Consider the following 24,317-nt stretch of genomic DNA (forward strand, 5'->3'; position numbering starts at 1 on the left):
TATTCACAAAAGATTATTTCCAGAGAAATTAACAAGTATCTTAGTTAAATGATGACACTCTTAGATATTTAAAAATGTGGCATAATTCCATATCAGTGCATTTGAGCATGTTTTTATTTTTGAAATTATTCCCTACGATAGTATAATGAGGAGTTATGTCAACATGGCTTTCCATATAAGTTCTGTAAAGGATTACTTTATTGAAAACTTAAGTTTTTATAAAGCAAGTCATAAGAAATGACTCTAAGAGCTTTAATCATCCTGAGGTGTGCCTGTCAAATGTCATTGAGTCCACTGAATATTTTGCCCTGTCAAAGCAAGCTATAATCTCTAATCAGGAACTTTCATCATGGTCAAAATCTTTTCTATTCATGCCTTAAGTGTGTGCTGTGTTCAAATTGAAAACCATCTAACAAAACCCTCTCTCTTATTTCAAAAAAGTTCTCGTTCCCAGAGCTACTCAGTATTTGTAATTTGTTATTCATCTAAAGAAATATTAAATAATTAATAAATTATTTAATAATAAATAGGATAAATTCTAATATTTATGACCCATCACAATAAAACAATTTTTATAGTTTGAGAGATTTATGGCATATGCAGTTCTCATTATATTAATTTTAGAAAACTTAGTGCTACAAGATGCATGGGTAATTTAAGGATGGAGTACTCAATGTTCACCTCATCAGAAGCAAAAGTCTAGGGAAACCTCAACAGAAAGTATGTATTTTTACAGTTACAGGGTGATTTCCTTTGACAAAGGAGATTCGCAAGGATTTTGACTCTAGAGAGAACAGGTCCTGAATGGGACAATTTGTGCCAAACTTCATCACCATATCATGACTTAATACCTAACCTAATTATAGTTTCAGCCTCTCCCATGAGTCTAATCTTAACCAATCAGTCTGGAATTTCCTGGTCAGCACTCGTGAAGTAATCCGCCTGTTAGACCCCTCATTTTCCCCTAAGAAAGGTGACCTTGCCTGAAATAATCCACTCATTGCTAGGAATTTCCTTGTCCTGCCTCCTTCTGCCTAATGAAGTCTTCCATTTTGTGCGGCTCCTCAGAGCTCCTTTTCTATCTGCTAGATGGGATGCTGCCTGAATTAAGAATCTTTGAAGAAAGACAATAAGATCTTTCACATTTACTCAGTTAAATTTTGTTAATACGCTACTTGAATGATTGGTGTGAAAGAGCTCAAAACCACCCTTAGGCCTCTCTTTGGTTGGCGTAAGTTTAAAAAGTAGGGATGTAATGAGTCCTTCAAGATAGCTGAGTAGTCAATGTTGACTCTCAAGCAAGGAAGAAATTCAGTGTTTGAATGAACAATAACAGCTAAGTGATAGTTCCCAATGTTTTCAAAATATAACAAAGATAAACTTAAAAGTTATTAAATGATTAAACAGTAGCGACTTCAAAAATTGACTATAATGAAAACTAAGTTCTTTTAGCACAGCAGTGATTCATTGAACTCTTATTACCCCCTACCCTTCTTTTCCTTTCTTTTAGCAAGAGAATCAGTTCTCAGGATAGTATCTATTTTTCTATAGGTGAATTTGAGGGATGCAAGGGGACATTTCTCTTCTCTGTTTTACTTCTAAACATGTAGTTTTTGTTGCCTCTGATTTGGTTTGTAGTGGTTTTTACATGACTAACAGTTACCTGGTACTGGAATCTACATGACAGATTCTCCACACAATCAACCCCATGAATTTACCTCAACTTATACTTTGAAATAATGACTCATGGGTTTGTTTGTGTTTTTTGTTTTTTTTCCTGGCTACCGATTTGATTTTCTTCTCTTCTATGTATGATTGTTACTTTCAGTGTCGGTGGTTTTCCTAATTTTCACCTTTATCAGTACTTATTGAGTGACAACAATTCATTTAACTATTGACATATCATGTAATTAGTATTAAATTATTTAAACAAGAAGGCCATTGGACTGAAGTGGCTCTAATGCAGTGGTAGCCTACATAAGCAAACCAAAATCCCAGCCTGTAAATGCTTGGAAGATTATGAAATCAAAACTAAGGACAACAAATCACAAACAGCCAACTAGGCCTTAAACTGTAGCCAATGCAAGAATTATCAAATAAACACTCAGTTTACTTTCTAGCTGCCATTTTTGGTTCTCAAGAACTATTGTTCCTCCACATGTTACAAAGGATTTTAACTGGGATAACCTGATAGGATAATTGCTATTGTAAAATAAAACTCCGAACAATTACAAAGATAGATCATTCTCAAATATTTTAATAGTGAAGTCTACTTTTTTAATAGCCTGAAGGAAAATGAAAAAGAATGAGAATTTTTTTTAAAAAGGGAAAAGATTTTTATATTTTTTCTAAATAACTATATTCAGTTAAGTCCTATAGGCTAAGCAAACTGCATGTGTTATTGCAGTTAACCTTAAAATTAACACTTTGATTTGGGTACCAATGAGGAAACTAATACTCAAAAAATTTAGGCAAATTTTGCAAGTTCTTTTAGAGAGAAAAGAAGGAATATCCAAAATCATGGATTCCAAATCAATGTCCTATACACTATAGTAAACTATATCAAAAGGTGAATAAAAAACTCAAGTATAAAACTTCTAGAAGAAAACATAAGCAATAATTTCTTTGAGATTGGCTATTGCTACCGATGACTGGTATATAACAGATAAGCAAAAAACATTTTTCCCGCTTTTCTCAATAGTTAATAAACTGATAGCTATCCAGGGGTTGTTAGATTATATATATGTGATGTTTGTTAAACTTGCCACAGTGCTAAGTAAGCACTGATAGGCGTTAGTGGGGGAAGCTAAGAATCTAGACAGTTGCATAAGCAAGATGTAAAAATAAAAATAAATTCAAGTTCATATACCCTTACAAATAACTCCTATCCAATACTGTCCTTTAGTATACCTTTATCTGTTTTTCTTATTTTTGCTTTAACCAGTATATTTTTCAGCCAATCTGAGACAAAAGAACGGCCACTGCTCAAAGTGAAAGCAAAGTTATTAGCCCAAGTTTAAATTTGGCATCTGACAGAGTTCTTCAAGAAATGCAGAGAGATCATAATCATGATTGTTGAAAGTTGCCAAAACAATGGAAAGCTTTGTGTGCTTATAAAATTATAAAAAGCGTTAAAAATAGATTTAAATTATCTTCATATCCTACACATATTAGGGACTTACATTATATTCTTGATTGCACATAAATTAAAGCACTATATATATACTCTTCCAAATGTGTTGGATACCTTTGTTCTAAAGACAATGGGTTGTTTCACTGTTTCATTTTCCCTATGTGGTAGATATTTTAAAACAGTTTTTGAGGAATAAAACGAGCAGTTTCATGAGTCTGGCAACCTGCAGTATCAATTTTTTTTCTTCTAGTGAACTGTGATCTCATTCTCTAATAGCTGTTGAGGAGGGATATTTGAGGAAGTACAGATCTTTTCTTAAGTCTTTCATTGGCCTAAACTTTCCCAGTTATCAAATCATTCACTTCCTTAATTACAGAAAATTCATACTAAGACCTTCTGTCCCACCCTTACATCTATACTACTAACTATTAGAATCTGTTTCATCATTGTTTTCCTCGATCTGCTCACACCTTACCCCATTCTCCAGTTTCCTCTAACTGCCTGCTAAAACACTTCCTCGTGGATCTTAATAAGCCTGGAAGTTTCTCAATATTCAGATCCCTACTCAAATATCATCTACTCAGGGCTGCCCTCTGACTACTTCACCTAGTGTATACATTCTGGCTCTATTCAGTTACAGTATCTAGTTACTTTTTTTCAAAAACTTTACTTTTTTATGCTGTGCTTCTGAACAGATTGTTGGTTTCTAGATAGTGAAGACTTTGTCAGTCTTATTTGTTGTAAAATCAATTTCTGGCACACTGAAAGTGCTCGATAAACAGTTGTTGACTGAATGAGTAACTTCTATGCCAATACAGAACTTATGACATGTGACCTCTTTCTGGGCTGGAATAGACTTGTATAGGGGAAGCATCAGACACTGTTTCCTAAATAATCATAATTAATTTGAGGAACACACACACACATACACACTCCCAACTTGACATCATGAGCCTATGACATAATTTCCATTTGATGCAGAAGGGACATACTCTACTTTTCTCCTTTTTGGAGACTGCCTCAGTAAAGCACTTACCCTCATCCAGAAACTGGGATATAATGGAGGGCTATATTCCTTGATGGTCACATTTCAATGAGACACCTCCCAGGTCCTTGAAAAAAATACATTTTGGGTTATAAAACTGGCAAAAGGCTTTTTAAAAGATTTACACCTCAAAGGGACAGAGAAAGAGGAGTTTTCTGAAGTAAATGCTCTAAGAAAAGGGAGGTAGGGGCTTAGAGTCAGAAGACTGTCTAAAGGGGCGCCTGGGTGGCTCAGATGGTTGGGCGACTGCCTTCGGCTCAGGTCATGATCCTGGAGTCCCTGGATCGAGTCCCACATCAGGCTCCCTGCTCAGCAGGGAGTCTGCTTCTCCCTCTGACCCTCTTCCCTCTCGTGCTCTCTATCTCTCATTCTCTCTCAAATAAATAAATAAAATCTTTAAAAAAAAAAAAAGAAGACTGTCTAAAATTTAGTCAAGCTGAGGGAAATATTATGGTCACCTTGGTCAACAGACATAAACCACTTATGAAAGCCCAACTAGAGTCCATGAAATAATACAAGTCTGCATGCAAATAAAAAAGAAGATTCTAAAATGCATATTTAAATTTTCATTAGTTCTGTGACCCAGTTCTTATCAAGTGCATTTTGATTTCTTTCAAATTCAGAGAAATTGAAATGATACCTTCTAATACAATATAAATGTCTTATTACTAATCTGAAATTGATTGTATTTCACATTGTGAAAAATTTAAATCTAAAAGGACAAAGTATGGTGTTTAATGTTGAACTCTTACTCTATGGTATGATTGAAATTAATAAAAATAATTGGACTTTTTGTCTAATGAACTGTGAATAATGAAGTTTTATTAAAATGCCTAATTTGTTTAGGTACATGCATTGCCTAGTTATCCAATTATTCTGGCAAAATTACGAATGGAGAAAGTTGAATTTGTTAAATTAAGAAGGTCATTGAAGTAATTAAGACTGGTGAAGCATATTATTAATACTTTACAGGGGACGGTAATAATGCAAAATGTACCTGTTCCCTTATGTTCAGGCTTATATTCTAAATGCAACTTATTTAAGACCTCAGAAAATAGTGATACACACACACACACACACACACACACACACACATACATATGTATATACCTATATAAAATGTAGCTCATTATTAAGAATACAACTAAGACGTATTTTAATAAGTAAGAAAATAATTTGGGGCTTATTCCATTTTATCACATGAAACAGTGGCTTATTAATGTGAACCAGAATTAACACAAAATAGAGATATGAATGTGTGGCAACTATTAACTTAAAACAGATACTTAAATTAAAAATATCACTAAAAATAATTCATTTAAGAATATTAACAGTCATCCTAATTTTCCTTTTTAATTTACCAATATGTTTGAGAGAAAGGGGAAAAGACTTATAATGAATGTGCTAGGATAGTGTACATAGAGAAAATGGCTGAAGAGTAGGAGAGAGGAGAAATGAAGAACAAAAGGTACAGATCATGAAATTCACTTCATTTTGTATCACAGGAATTTTAGTAGAGATTTCTAGTATTATAAACTACTAATAATTACCAAATATCTCATTAAAATAATGTTAAAATATGCATTTCTCAATTCATACATCTTTTGAAGTATATTTCTAATTCAATTGAACTCAACCCTTGAACTTGAATATTTATAAACGAATAACAGATAATTTTTCTTCCAGTACCAATATGGGAACCTGTGAATTGTAGAAACTAAGGTCTAGTTTTTAATTTTGCTCCTGAAAGCAGATTATGGATATTAATAGTGTCAGAGTCAGAAAAATCACTTTATCCTGCTTCCCCAAGGTATACTTTCAAATAATTTTATAGAGTGTTTCTCAAAATCTGAAATATGGGATAATGATTTTGTTTATTAAACACAAACCACACAGCTGAAAAATTGAACCCACCAACCCAATTTCCTTGTTTACCTCAAACTTGAAGCTGTGTTTTTAATAAAACTTAGTTGTCAAATTGGCTGCCTACCGGTATAGACTGACATGGCATTTTCTGGTCCTATCTTCTAGTGTGTCAGGTAAGTAAATGTACCAACTTTTCTTCTTCTTCTCCTTCTTCTTCTTCTTCTCCTTCTTCTTCTTCTTCTCCTTCTTCTTCTCCTTCTTCTTCTTCTTCTTCTTCTTCTTCTTCTTCTTCTTCTTCTTCTTCTTCTTCTTCTCTCTTCTTCTTCTTCTTAAAGGAATTTCCTCCATCTTTCTCTCATCTTTTTTCTACTTTTATACCCAAATCCATTATGAAGTCAATGATATGAATTATTTAAAATATCTTTATTGACTCTGCTCTATATAAAAGAGTGATAATCACTAAAGAAATAATCATGCATAAGACAAGATCCTTGTCATTGAAAATCTCTCAGACAAGTATGAGGCAACGTGAGAAATGACTGTATATCTGGGTCTGAAGGTTATATAATTTTAGGGGTGTTTTTTAAGAAAAATGTTACAGGATAAAAATTAAAAACCATGTACAGGCACTTCAAAGGAGTCTATGCAAGTGAGGGGTTCTGCATCTTAAGGTTCCTTTGTGTAATGGTAAATCCACCACTGTTACTGAATATTATAATGATGATACATACAAAGTATTATGGGAATGCATTTGGTCAAGTTACTTTCTCATATAGTGTTACCAGCTAATTAAATGTTAGAGAAAGAAGTCTAATACTTCTGCCACCTGTGAGAGTCAATTGAGACTTGATTAAAGTAAAATCTGACCTAAGGCTGGTAAATGAGAAGCAGTTCACAAGTTAGAATAAGTGGGAAGGAAAACCTTTCAGGCAGTGAGAGATAAACAAATGACAAAAGGAGATGAATGTACGCCTCTTTAAAAATTGCAATTTTACACATCATGACAGCATCATGAATGAATAAGGAAAACAGAAAAAAATAGGTGTAGGCCGGACACTACACTGTTATCACTTAGAGAAGGTCTTAATTCTCGTTTGCAATGCTAAGTACAATTGCTACATATTTTAAAGCAGTGAAATGCTTAACTAGAAGTTTGAAGCTCTTTCTTGGTAAACATTTCTAATTAAAATTATGTGTCACTCACCATAGTTTTTGAGTAAAAACTTGTATGTCATGCTGTGTGTATACAAATCATTTATTGTTAATATATTTATTATGGTACATAGGAAAAATAACTACCATTTAACATTCATATTAGTTTGCATATTAAAAGCATGTAGAGAACATTATTTGTTAAGTGACTAGATATCATTAAATCACTACAAAAATATTTATACTCCCTCCAGTTTTTTCCCATTTATATATGTACTTCCGTTTGCTCTGGAGAGAACTGCCAGGCTAATGACATTTAGTGTGATGACAGAATCATCTGTCAGCCTTCTCTGTAATTCTCTCTGGGCCCTGGCAGACAAATATGTTTTCACATGCTATAAAAAATTAAGTACCAAAACAATATAAAAATAACTTTAAGGGTCTGATAAAATAGGCTAAAGCAAGGATATTGAAAGTTAATGCTTCCCTTTCTGCCTAAATTTGCCTTATTCAATTTCATAGATTTTATAAAATGTAATAATTCTCAAAAACCTACAGAGGGCAAAGAGACAAGATCCTCTAAAAGAAGATATAAATAATGTTCTAAATGTAATTGTGAATCAGCTAGATGACTCCAAATATATTTGTTTTATCATTCAGGATGGTTCCTGCTGAAGGTAACCAAAACCCAACACAAAGTGGATTAAATTTTAAGTAGAGCTGTGGCAAGTCATGGTTCAGTCATGGCTTTGCTGTATTTATGATTCTTTGTGCATGATCATGTTTTAGTATTCATGTATTTAGTGTTAATGTAATGGTGTCAGCGGTTCTGGTTCTTACATGTGCCCTTAGAGAAAGCCCATTAGTTCCAGTATTCCCAGAACGAATCTCACCTAATTTTGTGTATGCCCACTACTTAATCAGTGTCTGCCCAGTGAAATACAAAGTACTGGTTCATTTAAATCAACTGTGCCCTCTCTTCCCAGCTGGGGATATAGTCTACTTTTCCAGGTTATATTGAGATATATGGGGAAGTGGTATTTTTTTTTTAAAGATTTACTTATTTATTTTAGAGAGAGAGAAAGAGAGAGCACAAGCAGGAGGGGCAGGGAAAGGGAGAGAGAATCTCAAGCAGACTCCAGGGTGAACCTGATGTGGGGCTCGATCCCAGGACACTGAGATCAGGGCCTGAGCCAAAACCAAGAGTCAGAGGCTTAACTGACTGAGCCACCAGGTGTTCCTGTAAAGGGGGATTCTTAAAAAAAAAGTTGAATAGTTCAAATAGTGCAAAAGGGAAATGAATCTTGGGTAGATGATCAATTATGTTCATCGCAACTGCACAAAATGGAATGCCATTGCTTTATCTCAAGTACTCATAATTTATCTCCTGAAATTTTGTGATGACTCTGAACTGCTCTTCTTTTTAATTTATTTTGTCCACAAATTACAATCCATATCTACACTGTGCTCTTTATATAGCAAATCTAACTTAACTTCTTAAAGTTTTTCAGAATACCCCTGAACTTCAGCAAAAAAGTGTAAGTTCCATCAAATGGATGGGCATGCCAAATTTTTTATGATATTTCTCATGACTTACTCATGTGCCTTTTGTTCTTTTCTACTATACCTCAGGATCAACATTGCAGGATTATAAACTATATGAATTTTTATACTTCTTTTGTTTCCGTGCACTTGCATGTTTTTGCTATAATATCTGTGATCATTATTTCACCTTGCCCTGAAGTTTTAGTTTGTTTTTTTTCCCCAGTAATCACAACTAGCTTAGATGCTTCCTTTTTGAGGAAGGCTTCTTTAATGCCATAGGCTAGAATGCTATCCAGACATCTATACACCTGTACAGTATAGCATATAGAATATTATTATTCTATATTATTAATAGAATTAATAGAACAGAATTAATATAATATTAATATTATGCTAATATTATTATTATAAAAGGCCTATTTATGTGTTGGCATGTGAGGAGCTCTATGGAAGAACCTGTCTATTACTATGAACACAGCTCCTGACACATAGCTGCACTTAATAAATATTTGCAAAATGAAACTACAGTGTATTACACTACTAATGGTCTCATGTGGTCCCACATTGATCCGCTATTCCTATGTTCCTGTTTTACCTTACTTATGTATTTAAAATATACTATTTCTTGGGGTCCTTTTTTCCATTTCTTTCTCTTGGAACTACCTTCTCATTTTACCAAGTTAACTCTAATTCACTCTTAAGGCCTTAGTTTAAGAATGTCACTGTTAGCCAGGCAGCTGTTTACAACTCACATGTTCATGTTAAGTCAGCCTGTTATACATTCATAGAGTAGCCTGATTTTTTTTCTTGTAACACCCAGATTGAATGCATAAGTACTTATTTAGTGCATTTCCTTCTTCATCCACGGCAAGATCCATGGGATCTGGGATCTTATGGGTCTATTTACTTCTAAATTCTATAATCTAGTACAGTCCCCAGAATATACTAAGCATGTTATAAATGTTTAAAAATGTAAGGGTAGTATAAATTTTATGCTTTTTTTTTGAGAGAGAGAGAGCACATGCGTGAAGGAGAGGGGAAGAGAGAGAGAGGGAATCTCAAGCAGGCTCCATGAGCCTGACATGGGGCTTGATCTCAACACCCTGGGATCATGCCCTGAGCTGAAATCAAGAGTTGGATGTTTAACCAACTAAGCCACCAAGGCACCCCAAATTTTATGCTTTTAAGTTTGGACCTGTTTCTCCCCCTAACCTTAAACACTCAAAATTCTGTTAAATGGCTAAATATCTAATTTTGAAAAGTCAAGAAAACTCCATTACTTATGATTAATAATTTCTTCTATTTTTGATAAATTTAGTGCTTTTAATCATTCAAAAATTTTTGAGTCTCTCTCAGATATTTTTTTCTGCTACAACTTTTATCCAGATTCATGCCTGTGATTCTGAGAAACTGCTTGTTCCAAGAATTACAGAATAGAAACAATAAGAAGTCTCTTCTGCCACTGCCTCCCTAAATCTATCTTAAAATTTCTATCATATCTGTTTCTACTTTCCAGCACTGGGACAGCCCCAGTTAAGTACCAGTAGCATTTTAATATTATTCTATTTCTTCCTCTGTCTTGCTGCGGAGACTGTCCTTATGCCACCACAAATTCTTTCACATGATAAAGCCATATTCTGAGTCCCCCAGACTTTTTCGCTATTAATAGTCAAAACCAATGCTGGGCCCCAAAGTAACTCTAACACCAAGGTTTTAAAAAATCAGTATTTTTTCTTTGCTGTGGGTGTAGAATATCTATTCAGACTTCATTTGACTCATTTGACCATGTTTTCCAACTTTTGATTAAAATGTACATCAAACGGTGTTCTGGCTGCTTGAATAGTGAAGAAAGAAGGTAGAAAGGACTTCTCAGGTAATATAACTCAATTATATTATTTAATTAGCCATACACTTTTTCCACTATCCAGACCAGGAAATACAAACACACAAACAAAAACAGATAAAGATAATATGATATGAACACTATTCAAACAAGTGTCTTGTTATAGCAAATGGGGCTGAAATTCAAAGAGAAATTATCCTTAGATTGGAGGAAGGATACTTCTTCTTCCATAGAAAATGAGGGCTAGAATTTTTTTTTTTTAACAGACAGCTTTAATATCTATATTTATGTTAGTGGTTCTCAGACCTCTCCTCTAAGTTGAATATCCATATATTCACCCTGCCAATTATTTCCCGGGCTTTTCCAACATATATATCACAAATGTCTCAACTCAACATTTCCAAAATGGAACAGAGGTTATCTTTCCTAACTTTCAACTCATTATCCTCTTGCAATTCTATTTTTGATGAATGGGATGATTATCTGCCCCATTTGGGCTTTCTGTTAATTACTATTGACCCAAAACTTGTTCAAGTATTTCTAATCTCAAACACAAAAACACTTCCATCAACCACTCTACAATCAGCATTATATAAAACTTTATTTTTCTCTTATATCCAAACACCTTGAAAGAATTTTCTCCTCTTGCTGTCTCACAATCTGTTCATTCCTCAGCTTTTATTCCTTAACTAAATTCTCACTTCTACTCTCATCTCTTCAATGAAATCGCATGATCTAATAAATCAAATGTATACTTTTCAAACTTCGTTTTCTCAATATCTCTATAGCATTCTATACTACTGAAGACTTTTTTTTGCTTTTCAATCATATTTTTAAATTTTGAAACTACTGTTCTCAATATTTATCTTTTCTGTATATGTTTTAGAATTTTCCACAGGATGCTGCAATTAGTTGGGAGTGGAGAGGCTAATATATGACTTTCATATATTCTAAGACAAAGGCCATGTTTAGGTCTTTATCCTCTTAGTGATTAGGAACTATTGAAAGGTTTTTAATTGACTAGGATCTTTATCAATTCTGTGCTTTAAAAATACCACTTTGATGTAACTGACAATGATTCGTTGCAAATTTCAGAAGACAGAATGATGATGACTGTTTGGGAGACAATTGAATCAGTCCAACAGGAGATGATAAAAGTCTCAAGCAAATTAGTGTCAGTGAAGACTAAAATAATTGTTGAATAAATTAATCATTACACACTTAAAATAATGGGAATAATATAGAGGACTCTAAAATGGCTTTTATTCTCCTGATCCAAACAACTTTAATGAAGTAGTTCTCAACTGGGAACGAATTTGCCCTCTCTCCACTGGGTGACATTGGCAATGTCTCATTGATATGACTGAGGAAGATGCTACTAGCATCTAGGATAGAAGTCACATATGCTGGCCTGTGCATGCTACAATGCAGAGAACAGCCTCCCACAACAAAGAATTATCTGGAACGAAATGTCAATAGTGCTGAGATTAAGAAAACCTAGTTTAGTCAAAGTAGGTGAGAAAGGTTTGGGGGGAAATTTTGGTTACGGTTAAATTTGAGATTACTGATGGACATCCAAGTGGATACATTTAATATTGATTGTATGAATAGATCTGGAACTCAAAAGAAAGTTTGTGTCTGGGGATAGAGATTTGGAAACTGATAGCATATAGATGATATGTGAAGATTTCAGTGAGATTAATCCATGATAAAATGTGAGCAAACTCACCAACTAGTTTGTCATTGCACACAAGTGTGCTAAGGTTGTGTTAGAAGCATGCCAAAATATTATTTCAGGCTTCATGGTGGATGTTGGGCTTAAGGCAGTTGTAGCCACTGAACCTGTTATCTTTGGGGTTAAGCAATTTTTTAACCTAATGGCTCAAAAATATTTATTTTCTATATATTCTACAAAATGAAAAATTTTGGTAAACACTGGCAGCAGAAAAGAATGAAAGGCAAGAGGATAAGTAAGACTGGAATTTAATGGATATATCAGAGTGGAGGGAAGCGGGAGGAAAGTAGAAGAAATATCAGTTGTGGAAGAAAAGAAAGAATATTAAAAAAGAAACCTTAAAACATATAAGATATCTAGATCTATATAGATATCTATATATCTATATCTAGATATAGATATCTAGCAGATATCTAGACTCTAATCATCTTGTATTACTGAAACTTTATGCCCATTGAACAGCAAGTTCCCATGCCCCTCCCCCCGGCACGTGGTAGCTGCCATTCTACTCTCTAATTCTATATTAATGATTATTTTCTATACCTCTATGTAAGTGGTATCATGCAAGTACCAGTATCTCATATATAGCAAAATTTCCTTCTTTTTCAATGCTAAATAATATTTTATTGTGTGTATAGACCACATTTTCTTTTTCTATTCATCTGTCAATGGACATTTAGGTCATTTCATATCTTGGTTATTGTAAATAATGCTGCAATGAACATGGGAGTGTATATATCTCTTCAAGATACTGATTTCATCTCCTTTGGATATATATCCCAAAGTGGGAGTACTTGATAATATGGTAGTTTTATTTTTAATTTTTGAGGAAACTCCATGCTGTTTTTCCATAAGCTAAATCAATTTACATTCCCACCAACAGTTTAAAAGGGTTCCCTTTTCTCCACAGCTTTGCCAATACATGTTATTTTTTATCCTTTTTAAAAAAAGTTTACTTATCTATTTATTTAGTAATCTCCACACTAAGCGTGGCAAATATCCACAGTGAGAGAGTCCTTGGTGTATTCCTCTTTTCTTGGGTTAATATGGATAGCAGTGAAGAAAGGATGATCTGATTGAGTGGGAGAGAATGGAAAAAAAGTAGGAACTCTTAATGAGATTATAGTAGTAAGAGTTAGGAAGAGTTAGGAGTTGTAAGAGTTCAAATGACTGAGAAAAAAGGAGTGTGTAAGAATATTGAAAGTTATGATTTCAGAGATACAAATATGGAACTACAAAAACCAGTAGGCACAATATCCCAAGTATATATTATTCATATAATGAAAATACCAGTAATATAGAGAAATCAGATCAAATATCACATATATTTATTTTTACGAAATATTTCACTATTTTAAATATGTCAATTTTTTTATATGTATGTGAGCAAGGAGTTTCATATGTTTTATTTCATATGAAAGAAATTATTAAATCTTAAGTTGATATTCTTTAAAGTGTATTTCTTTTTTTAAAAAATATTTTATTTATTTGTTTGAGTGAGAGAGAGTGAGAGAGAGAGCATGAGAGGGTTAGAGGGAGAAGCAGATTCCCCACTGAGTGGGGGGCCTGATGTGGGACTCAATCCTGGGACTCCAGGATCATGACCTGAACTGAAGGCAGTCGCCCAACCACCTGAGCCACGCAGGTGCCCCTAAAGTGTATTTCACAGAAAAGTTGGTTCCATTAGATGCTGGAAACGAATAAATTAACTTTATATCAAATAATTCTGGCAAGTGCTGCACACTCTACCTCCCTCTTAGATAGTCACAAAACTTAAAAACATTGCAGGGTCTAATAAGTCCTGCAGTATAGAAATCTCTTTAGTTTTCAACATAGGTATTACCATAGTGATCACAGGACCCCTTCTCCCAGACATTAACAATTCTTAACATATTCTGAACTACTGTTTCTCAAAGCACTCTTTGAGAATTATAGTTTTAAGCTAAACAGTGTATGTATGTATGTATGTATTTATATCTCAGAGAATTTATTGTTTCCAAGTAACAATATAATTTCTGTGTCTGGAAGCCATCCGTGAATATACATATCTGTTCAGTTAGTAATAATGAGCTACCTAACCAGAAGGACAGATGCTGTTTAATCAATTCCTATGGGAATGAGTGGGCTATGACTTCTCTGATTACAGTTTAGGTTGAGAAGATTCTTTCCTGCTGAGTTGGGTGGCCTGCTTCCCCAGTCAACATAAGTCCTCATGTGGTACTGCTGGGCTGGCATGGCTCCCTTGATTCACCCTAATCTGTGAAATGTCAATGTTATCCACAGTCTGAAATAGGTCTGGACTGAAAGGCTGAGACAAAATCTTGCTCTTTCAATTTGCCAGACGTTGCTGCAATTACAATACTGAGACCCTTATTAAAAACTAAGTGGTCTCTGCTCTGTATGAAAGGGCAGAATGTGGTTTTGAGTATCCCTTCAAAAGAGTCGATTAATTTTCTAAAAACAGTTGGAAACAGTAGCAAGAAATACAATCTTGATCATCTGTATCACATGACCATCAGACACATCACATACATACAAGATTTGTACCATTGCTTTATTTTCATTTATTTGGTGTGGCTCCTGCATATGGGGGACAATCCTTTCCTTTTGGAGAGAATAATCGTCCTGCCCGTTTTCACCACACTTTTGTGCTGACATGTCTCATGTAGGTACTTCCTTCTTTCCTTTGGAATGTCCCTTCTCCCTCTAGATTATCCCGGGCTTACCTCTTCTTACAAAGATGATGGGATGTTTGGCATTCACATAAAGAGCCTCTTTATGTCCCAGGTAGAGGGATTCCTTGGACAGCCACCTGGAGGTGGCTCTGTGGCTATCATTAATTACGGTCCCTCCTGAATTGATCACATAGCCTGCCACTGGTAGAGTTACAATGGCAGGCCCTTGCCCATTGCTGGTTTGTTGGTATTGGCCTCTGTGTGAACAGTCCGTGCCTCTGCCAAACTGGCTGCTGAGATGGTGGTCATGCTTTACTAGAGAGTGATGCCATCTGCATCAACTGGCTGATAGAAGATGGTCTGCCCTTCCACAGTCTGTGCTACTTGCTGCTCCTGGACAGTGATCTGTGTCTGGCTGGCACTGCAAGCCTCCTGGGGCTGCCGAATAATGATCTGCTGAGTGGGGTCCTGCACCTGCAACATTTGTCCTCTGTTCCTTCCCCAGACCTGGATTTATCTCTACAGATCCAACAAAATCTGCTACAGATTCTGTGTCTCAGAAACAGGTTCTTGTGTGATGATGTGACCTTGTCCACAAGGGACAGTTTGGACAATGTTAGGTTGGCTAGTTGATGTGATTAACAGGCCAGTGATTAACACTGACTTGTACCACGAATGGATGCCCCAGACCTGCTGTTGAATCTAACAATCTGCTTTGTTGAAATACATATTGCTATTTGCTGCATTCTGCTCCATGGCCCAACCAACTTAGAATCCCATTCACAAGGAGCTTCACTCTGGAGGTCCTAGAAGACAGGGAAGTACACTGCAGAGTACAGGGGAATTTGTGGCAGGCAAGACCACTCTGTACCTGGAAACTACCTGGACCTAAAGGTGAGGGAGAAAGGGATGCATCTCCTCGCGGCACTAGCATTCTGAAAGGGTCAAGACCCTCAATGTGCCTGCACCAGTGGTGACATCCCTGCATGGGAATGGCCTCTGCAGGCCTTGGACTGGAATGCCCGGAGGCACTCACAGGCTCTGGTCCAAGGCCACCGGCTGCTCTGCATAGCTGGCTAGGCTCAGCTCAATTCCAGCAATATATTCTTCATTGCACATATATTCATAGGCATACCCATATGTATATTGGACTCTATTACTTTCTGATGGAGATACAAAGATATTTAGGCAAGGATTTTTCATAAAAACCATCTATAACACAGTAGGAAAAGTGAGAAAAGCACAGCAAACTTCAATGAAAAGACAAACTATGAGATGAAAGAGAAGTAGAAAGAAAGTTCTAGGGGTATTAGAAGAGTAACAACCCTGTCTGAATATCAGAGAATAGAGTACCAAAAGAGTGATATTTGAACATGATCTTTAAAGTAAAAAAGATCTTGACCAAAAATGTGGGGAATATATGGGAAACAGGGTAAATGTCTTGGAAAAAGTGGAGGCACAGTCCAATTTGACAGTAACACAAGATACATATAAAGAAGTTGAACTGAATTGTTGCTGTATTCTCTCTCAAGTTTTGCTTCTTTCCTTCTACCTCTCTCTTGCTCTATTTGTCCAGTGTGGGCTTCTCACTGAGACCCTGGACGTCAGCAAGTCCCAGGTATCTGGCCTGGTGCACTCATCCTTACAGCTGACATCCACAGCCATGGCTTCATGTAAATCATAAAGGCTGACGATGCCCATCCTAAGCCAGTCTCCTAAACTCAGACCATTTCACCAGATGCCTCCTAGGTCTTTCCCAATGAGTGCCCCACAATAACCCTAAGAACATTATGTCCATCATTTCCTCACAAATCTATGTTGCCCTGAGTCCTCTAACTTAATCTATAGCAATAAAATCCTGGAGAAAAACAATAAGAAGGGATCCTTAGGCAACAATAATAATCATATGATGTCACATCTCTAGACAATTTAGACTATCCCTCAGAAATTTTCCACCCAGAGGAAATGAGAAAGAGTGATAGCAATCTACTCTAAAGAGAGTTATACTGACAATGGAATCTCCCTGAAATGCATCTCTGTGAAGTGGAAGAAAAGATCAGAACAGATTTTCAACTTTAAGGGGACACATGCTAGACTAGCTGCATAGTTTGCAGTGCTCAGTGAAAGATGAAAATTGGGCCCCTTTATTTAAAAATTATTACGAATTATCAAGTTGGCAACAGTAATGAAACTGAGTGTCCGGCCTTTCCGAGTGGCAGCCCTGGGTGAATGCACAGCCCATATCCCCTGAAGCTGTGCCTGTGTGCAAACCCTAACCCACCAGCACTGGTGCTTTATAAAGTACTTGAGGTTCACAGTAAAGGATGATAAGGTTATATTAAAAATAGGAAAGTACTCACAGAAAAATTTTAGAGAAAAGTGAGCTCTAAATGAGAAAAAAAAAAATGTGACATCCAAATTTTCACTATTCTGTGCATCCTCAATTCAGCTCTACTGTGTAATTACCAGACATAGTATGAAATACTTTGTCAATATTCACAACCAGTTAAGGACTTGAGCTTTTACTTCATCAACTAACAACCATTCTGCATTCAGACTTTCCTTACAAGTATGTGTGACATCTATTCATGTATTTTATGATCAAGAACTCTCATTGTGTTCTCCAGTATTTGTCTTCACCTGCACATGCTTATTTTCAAGAAAATATTCATGTGGCTCCTGTGAAGCCTTGTTTTCAATTCTGACATCTTATCTGCAACTTCCTTCCTGATAACCTCAGAAAGAAGCTTATTATTTCTGTTCATATTCTATTCTGCTCTTATTTAATTCCTTCCATTATCCCTCAGTGGTACAAAGTTTTCTATTATTGATCACGCTATTTTTCAAAAAGTATTGAAAGAATCTTCTGTTGTTTTATTCACATTCGGGACAGCACATCTTCCTATCATCATCTGTCCTTCTTCAGTCAATGCATTTTACCCTTTCAGTTTTACTTCATTATTTACTCTTTTCAGTGTATGAAATATTTTCTCAGATTTAAGCAAATTAGGCTCCGATGCAAAATGTATGTCTAGTAAGACATATATAAAAGAATTCTATGAATATCTGGGATGCATTTGTGCATCATTGTTGACATATATGCCCCCACTGGTCCAGTTTTGATCCCTCATCATCGGAACCTGTCAATCATTCTAAATTGTATGTGGGTTTTTTAATGTGAGGATATTTCCCAGAGGCTAAAACAACTGAAAGTCTTGGGCAAATGGAAAAACAAACTAATAAATAAATAAAGAAATTCAACAAAAGGCATGACAGAATGTGCCATTCTGTATATTTTTATAATTTGGATTTTCAATGCTCTGCCATATGGAAAAGATGCAAAATTCTATCACTAAAATTCTTATGGTAAAATGGTTTATGAATTCATCTTGTTTTTAGAAAACAAGTAAGGTAAATTAAATATTCTGAATGATATCAAGGACAGAAAGCATGACACCATGCATTCTCTATGGTTGTTAGGTTATTACATTTTTAATAAATGGTGCATGTAATTCTTTTGATATGTAATTTTAATGACATTTATAGCAAATAAATGTTTTTGTAATTCTGACCTCTTGGGCATTGTTTGCTATTCTAGTCACATGCTACTTTCCTTTCCAATATTATTACATTCAGTATCCTTTTTCTGTTTCATTTCATAGTTTCGAGTGGGAAAAGCCTTATTAAAGAACATGTTTTTAAAATTTAAAAAAACATGAATTAGAAAATATCCATATATAATTTTCATTTTTCATAAGTTCTTATTAGGCACTTAGGGTCTATTAGCATATCATGAATTCTGTAATGGGGGTATTTAGTTCTAAATCATGTGCACAGTAACATAGAGTTTCCAATATTTTATCAGCTCACCACATGAACGCCAAATTCATATTTATTCTGTGGGATCTGGGAAACAAACCTATAGAATTCTGTAGAAACTGTATAAGCAAATCTAAATTATGAAATATAATTTTATAATATTATAAAATTGGATGTATTTGGATGTATTATGGTGTTATTGTTTTCTCTTGTTTTTATGTTGTGAGCGTGCAATAAACTCTAAAGTCTTAATTATTTAATATTCTGTGAGTCACATGTCATTCAAAAATTGCCAAGGTCAGGCATATGATGTGTCAATCACATTCTCTGCACAAACAAAATTTTACCACAGGAGCTGGTTTCCTATGTTCTAGTTTTCCCTCCTCCCAGATATTGGAGTATTTGTGTGTTTATGCTGGTGTTTGAGAGCCATTTTTTTAGGGAGTGGTGTAGGCATTTCAGTGCAGAACACCTTTAACTTATAATTATTCCAGAATACAATCTCAGAAGATAATTAATTGAAAAGTGGAAAGATTATCACATTTCTGTTGTACTGCTATGATCTCTCATAGGATGATCACATCTTAATTGACAAAATAAAGAAACAGATAAGAAAATTCAAGAACAGAATGGTGATCTTACCTAGAGATGAAGATACATACTTAGAAAGGGGAAGATAAACAGTAAGAAAGTTCCAACTGTAAGGTTTACAATGAGATTACAAGCATGATCAACATTAAATAAATTTATTATGTCAGTAGGGTATTGTGGCTTGGAGAAATATGTTTTATTTTGTAATATTAAATTATACTAACTGGGAGCTACATTAATTAAAGTCAAGTGCAATGAATCATGGAGTATCTTCTAAGCTGAAGCAGGATATGTTATAAATCAATTTATCATTTGCTTATATCTTGAGATCCAAATTACTGCATACTCCAGATGGCTACTGAACTCAAGAGAACAAGTCTACAGGGATACGCATCAAATGGACCTGGACTGCAGGTCAGGCCTATTACAGCAAATATATTCAATTCTGGAATGCACATTAATATCAGACCCAGTACTGCCCACAAATTTGAAGAGGTAAAAGAATTTTAGAATAAAAATTCAAAGTCTGTATTGTCCTTTTCACTGCTAATGTCTAATTCTGTGAGGTTCAACCTCTGATAACTGGTATACGTTGTTATGAATTATTTAGCAACAAGGTGGAACTGTCTAGGCTTGCACAAATAATTTTGGTGTATTTATAGAATTTTATGTATTGCAAATAGGGAATACACTTGGTGTATTAAAAACAAACCATGCACTAAAGAAAAGAAAATCTCATATTCAAAGAAACACCATAAAACCATGTTTTCTAACCAGAATGCAATAAAATTAGAAATCAATGAGAAAATATTATAAAATCCTCATATCTGGTAACCAACAAACTACAGAGTGAATTCTGGGTTAAAGAAAAAATAAGGAAATTTGAAAAATAATCAGTACATAATTCCTATGGAATCTCCACATGCCAAAATATGTGAGCCAAAACTGAACCAGCCCTTGTAAGAAAATTTGTAGCTAAAAATGCAATTCAAAACTAAAATGTTTCTCTTATACAGCCACTAGAAGGCAAAAGTTGAAAAGGCAGATAATTAAAAGTATCAGTGAGAATATTCATATACTGCTGGTGACAAAGTACAATCACTTTGGAAAAGTTTATACCTTGATGGTATCTTTAAAAGTTGAACACTTGAGTATCTTTTAACCTAATATTTATACTCTTAAGTACATGCTTAATAGAAACATTTACAACATATATTGACCCGAAGACATGTGCTAGAATGTTCATGACAGCACTATTTTAATTTATTCCAAACTTAAAACTACCCAGATGCCCAACAATGTTAGAATGGAAATTAAATTATAGCATATCCATATAATGTAATACTTTCCAACAATGAGAATGAATAATTTGGACTACATACAATATGAATAGATCTCATAAGCATTTTGTCCAGTGAAAGAAGAAAGACATAAAAGAATATATACTATGGTGCCCGGGTGGTTCAGTTGTTAAGCGTCTGCCTTTGGCTCAGGTCATGATCCCAGGGTCCTGGGATGGAGCCCCACATCGGGCTCCCTGCTCCGCAGGAAGCCTGCTTCCCCCTCTCCCACTCCCCCTGCTTGTGTTCCCTCTCTCACTGTCTCTCTCCATTTAATAAATAAAATCTTTTCTTTAAAAAAAAGAATATACACTATTTGGGAAAAATACTGTAGAATCCCATACAGAACACTGATCTAGAAGAAGGTAGAAACAAAGGGACTTTGAGAGGGTTTTCAAGAGTTAATGATTTTTGGTCTAGGCTACTAGTTTCACAATGAAGTCAGTTTATCAAAATTATGTGAGCTACACTCTTATATGCACTCTTTAGTAGTTTATATTATACTTCACTAAACAATTTAAAAAGATGAGTAAATGTTAAAAATATATAAATGCTCAATTCAAAATTCCACAGAGAATAAGGAAACAAATCCAACATACCAAGAGTGAAGAAAGTTGATTTTGAAAAAGAGCCAAGAGCAATGAATGAGAGCAAATACAAAGCCTCGTTCAGGCTTGAGGATGGGTGAGAACAATGATTTGGATTCAATTAATTACCTTCATTTCTGACAAAATCAACCACAAGTAGTTCAAATCAAATCCAATTTATGGTCACAGATACATGTGATTATATTTCCTCCTTTCAAACAGAAGAACAAAAGAGAGAGAAAGAACTCCCAGATGAAAGGAATCCATATAGGCAGTGTTTTTTTTTCTGTTTTAAGTGGTAGTAGGGGACAGTGGATGGGAGGGAATATGAATACAAAAGCAATAGTTTTATTTCTCCACATTGTTTCTTATTGTATTATTGGTTCTACTTTTGTTTCTATTATGGCAGGTATGGCTAAGTTCTACCTATCAATCAACTCACTGATGTGTCCTAACTAGTATTTAAAAATCCTTGATGATGTGTGAAGACACTTTCTCATTAATCTAGTGAAGCATGTTTTTAATTCCACATTAAATAAACATAGGGCCAATTTAATTGACAGGTGACAGTAATTTCAGCAAAACTCAATGTATCACAAACCCTAACACAAAAGTTAAAAAGAATTAAAACTCCATGTGATTCAGCTCTTTGAGCATGTTGTGCATGGACACATTTCACCACCCATACATGGTTTATAAATTCCAATTATACTTCTTTCCCCTTTTTGAGAGTTCAATAGCATTTTTTTGTTAATCACATTCAGTAGCTTACTGATCAGAACATTTCTTAGGGATCATTAGCCATAAGTAAGGGTATCACCATATTGGAATAATAGAGCATGTGATCTCTCCACAACAATCTCAGACTCTGGGTCTGTATAACCAGCAAACTCCTTTTAGCTAGACAATAACCAGCCACTTGGGGACATAACTTCTGAAGTTTTCAAAAGAATTACTCTCTCCTTGAAGCAAGTTTGACATGAATATAAAAGTTGTATATCATTTCTTCCTCTCTGCCACTAGGCTGTATTTCCTGGACCCTTTGTAATTACCTTATCTGCCAGATCTATACTGTCCTGGCATATCAAGATGAAAGCCCGATCTCAATCTCATGGTGCCAGGGCATTTAGGACTCTTATCCCTAACTTTTTATTCAGTCCTTCGCAAAAAACAAAACAAAACAAAAAACTGAATTAATCTTTCTTACTTTAATATGCATTTCAAAAGTTTAGTAGCATCACCATTACTCCCTCTAATATTCAGCTTGATATTATTACCATGACCATTACCCTGCACACATACATACAAACACACAGACTGCACACACTTTCTGCTGTCATATCTTTTTGGCAAGGTTTGAATATGAGAGGATATGCCCAAACCATACTAAAGTAAGAGAAATTTTGAAATTTTGTGGAATATGTGTATTTTGCTTCGTGTACACTATTCCCCTCAGATGTATCAGTGAGACAAACTGTGGATTTCATGGTAGTGGTCTCTGAGAACAACAACAAAAAAACCCACATATCTTTATTCATGTCTCTTACAATTTCTTATTGAATATTTTACTCCAGTGGGTACCATTGTTGAATTGGAAAGCCTTCCACTTTTGTTTCTTAAAATTTACGTGCTCTTAGTTTGCTGTTGATCAGAAATTGGAGATGCCCTTGGGCACTCTCAGAAATGGGAAAGATATCATTCTCCCTGACAGATTGTTCTACACAAGTACCACAGGAAATTGACCATATGGACACTGTACACTCCCTAGGGATTTTCTCTTTGTAGGCTTCTACCCAGTTTCCCCAATCCCCTTTTATCCAGCCTTATCATAACAGTGTGGACCTAGAACATAGAACATAGGTATTCCCATGTGGAGATTATAGAGGCAGTTAACTTCTGCTAGTGGGATAAAGAAAATAAGGTTAACATATCAGTTACTTTATTCCACTTCCTCGTTGATAGGGCAACAACTATGTGGTCAAAGTTGATATGGATGCTAACGAAAATGACAATTTCATTTAATCTACTCTAGTTCCACTGTGAGGTGCCCCATGACCCATTTGCAAAGAGGGAGCGGCTTAAAAATAATAATATAAAATAAGTAAGGAGGCTTTTGCTTTTTTATGTCTCTGAAGATCCTCTTAACCTAGAATGAAGTGCTTAAACTTGTTAACAACTGATTAATACTGTTCAAATTAAGGAACTTCTGTTAGACCTTCCTCATTATTTTGGACCTTGACTCTGCCAAATGCATGAGATAGCATTATCTCCTGAAATCTCATTTGTTGTTTTATATATAATATATAATATAATATAATAATATCATATTTTTCCATCTGATCTAGTATCACATTTTCCCTAATTTAGGAAGCATCATAAAAGCTGTTCATCCCACTTGCAATGACTCCACTGACTTTTCTATTGTCCTTAATAATTCTTCATGTCAAGAGGCAGTAACTTCACTCCCATATTAACACTAACTCCAAGACACTTGCATGTCCTATAGAATGTACAATGGCTTAATAGTTGGAGGTGGCCTTCATGTTCAGCTATTGCCAGCCAGGTAAGATCTAGTATGGGGTTTGCTGCAGTATCTGGGCCCAAGGAAGAGATTAAAGAGTGCCATTCTGAGAAGTGACCTGATAACACTTCCTCTTTTTCTTTTCCTGCAACTACCATATGGTCTTACTGCATTTGGCAGGTTGAAACCTCCCTTCTCAAATCCAGTGTTCTGCTTAAGCTTAATTAAGTAGAGAATAAGATTATAAAGCACATGATCAATGGCAGACACAGAAGACCCAGATAGAGGTAACCAAACCATAGGTCTCCCATGTAGGTGCCCCCAGTTATAGTACAGATGAAGAGTCTCCTAACCCATACCAGTTGTAAGCCATCTGTTAGGCAGCATGTGAGACTGGATGCTATAGGGAGCCTTGACTCAGGTGGATTCAAGAGTAAGGAAATCTCTCACTTGGGGAAATTTACC

General features: G+C 35.1%; 1 pseudogene; it reads right to left on the reverse strand.

The window, feature by feature from the left end:
- Nucleotides 1–14,773: 14,773 nt before the first annotated feature.
- LOC148164767 (nuclear transcription factor Y subunit alpha pseudogene) lies at nt 14,774–15,477 on the reverse strand (annotated as a pseudogene).
- Between the last annotated feature and the right edge of the window lie 8,840 nt (nt 15,478–24,317).

This window comes from Eumetopias jubatus, unplaced genomic scaffold (assembly GCF_037043125.1).
Source record: "Eumetopias jubatus isolate StellerSeaLion01/CBP00866 unplaced genomic scaffold, mEumJub1_p1.0 scaffold_3, whole genome shotgun sequence".
Taxonomy (NCBI): domain Eukaryota; kingdom Metazoa; phylum Chordata; class Mammalia; order Carnivora; family Otariidae; genus Eumetopias; species Eumetopias jubatus.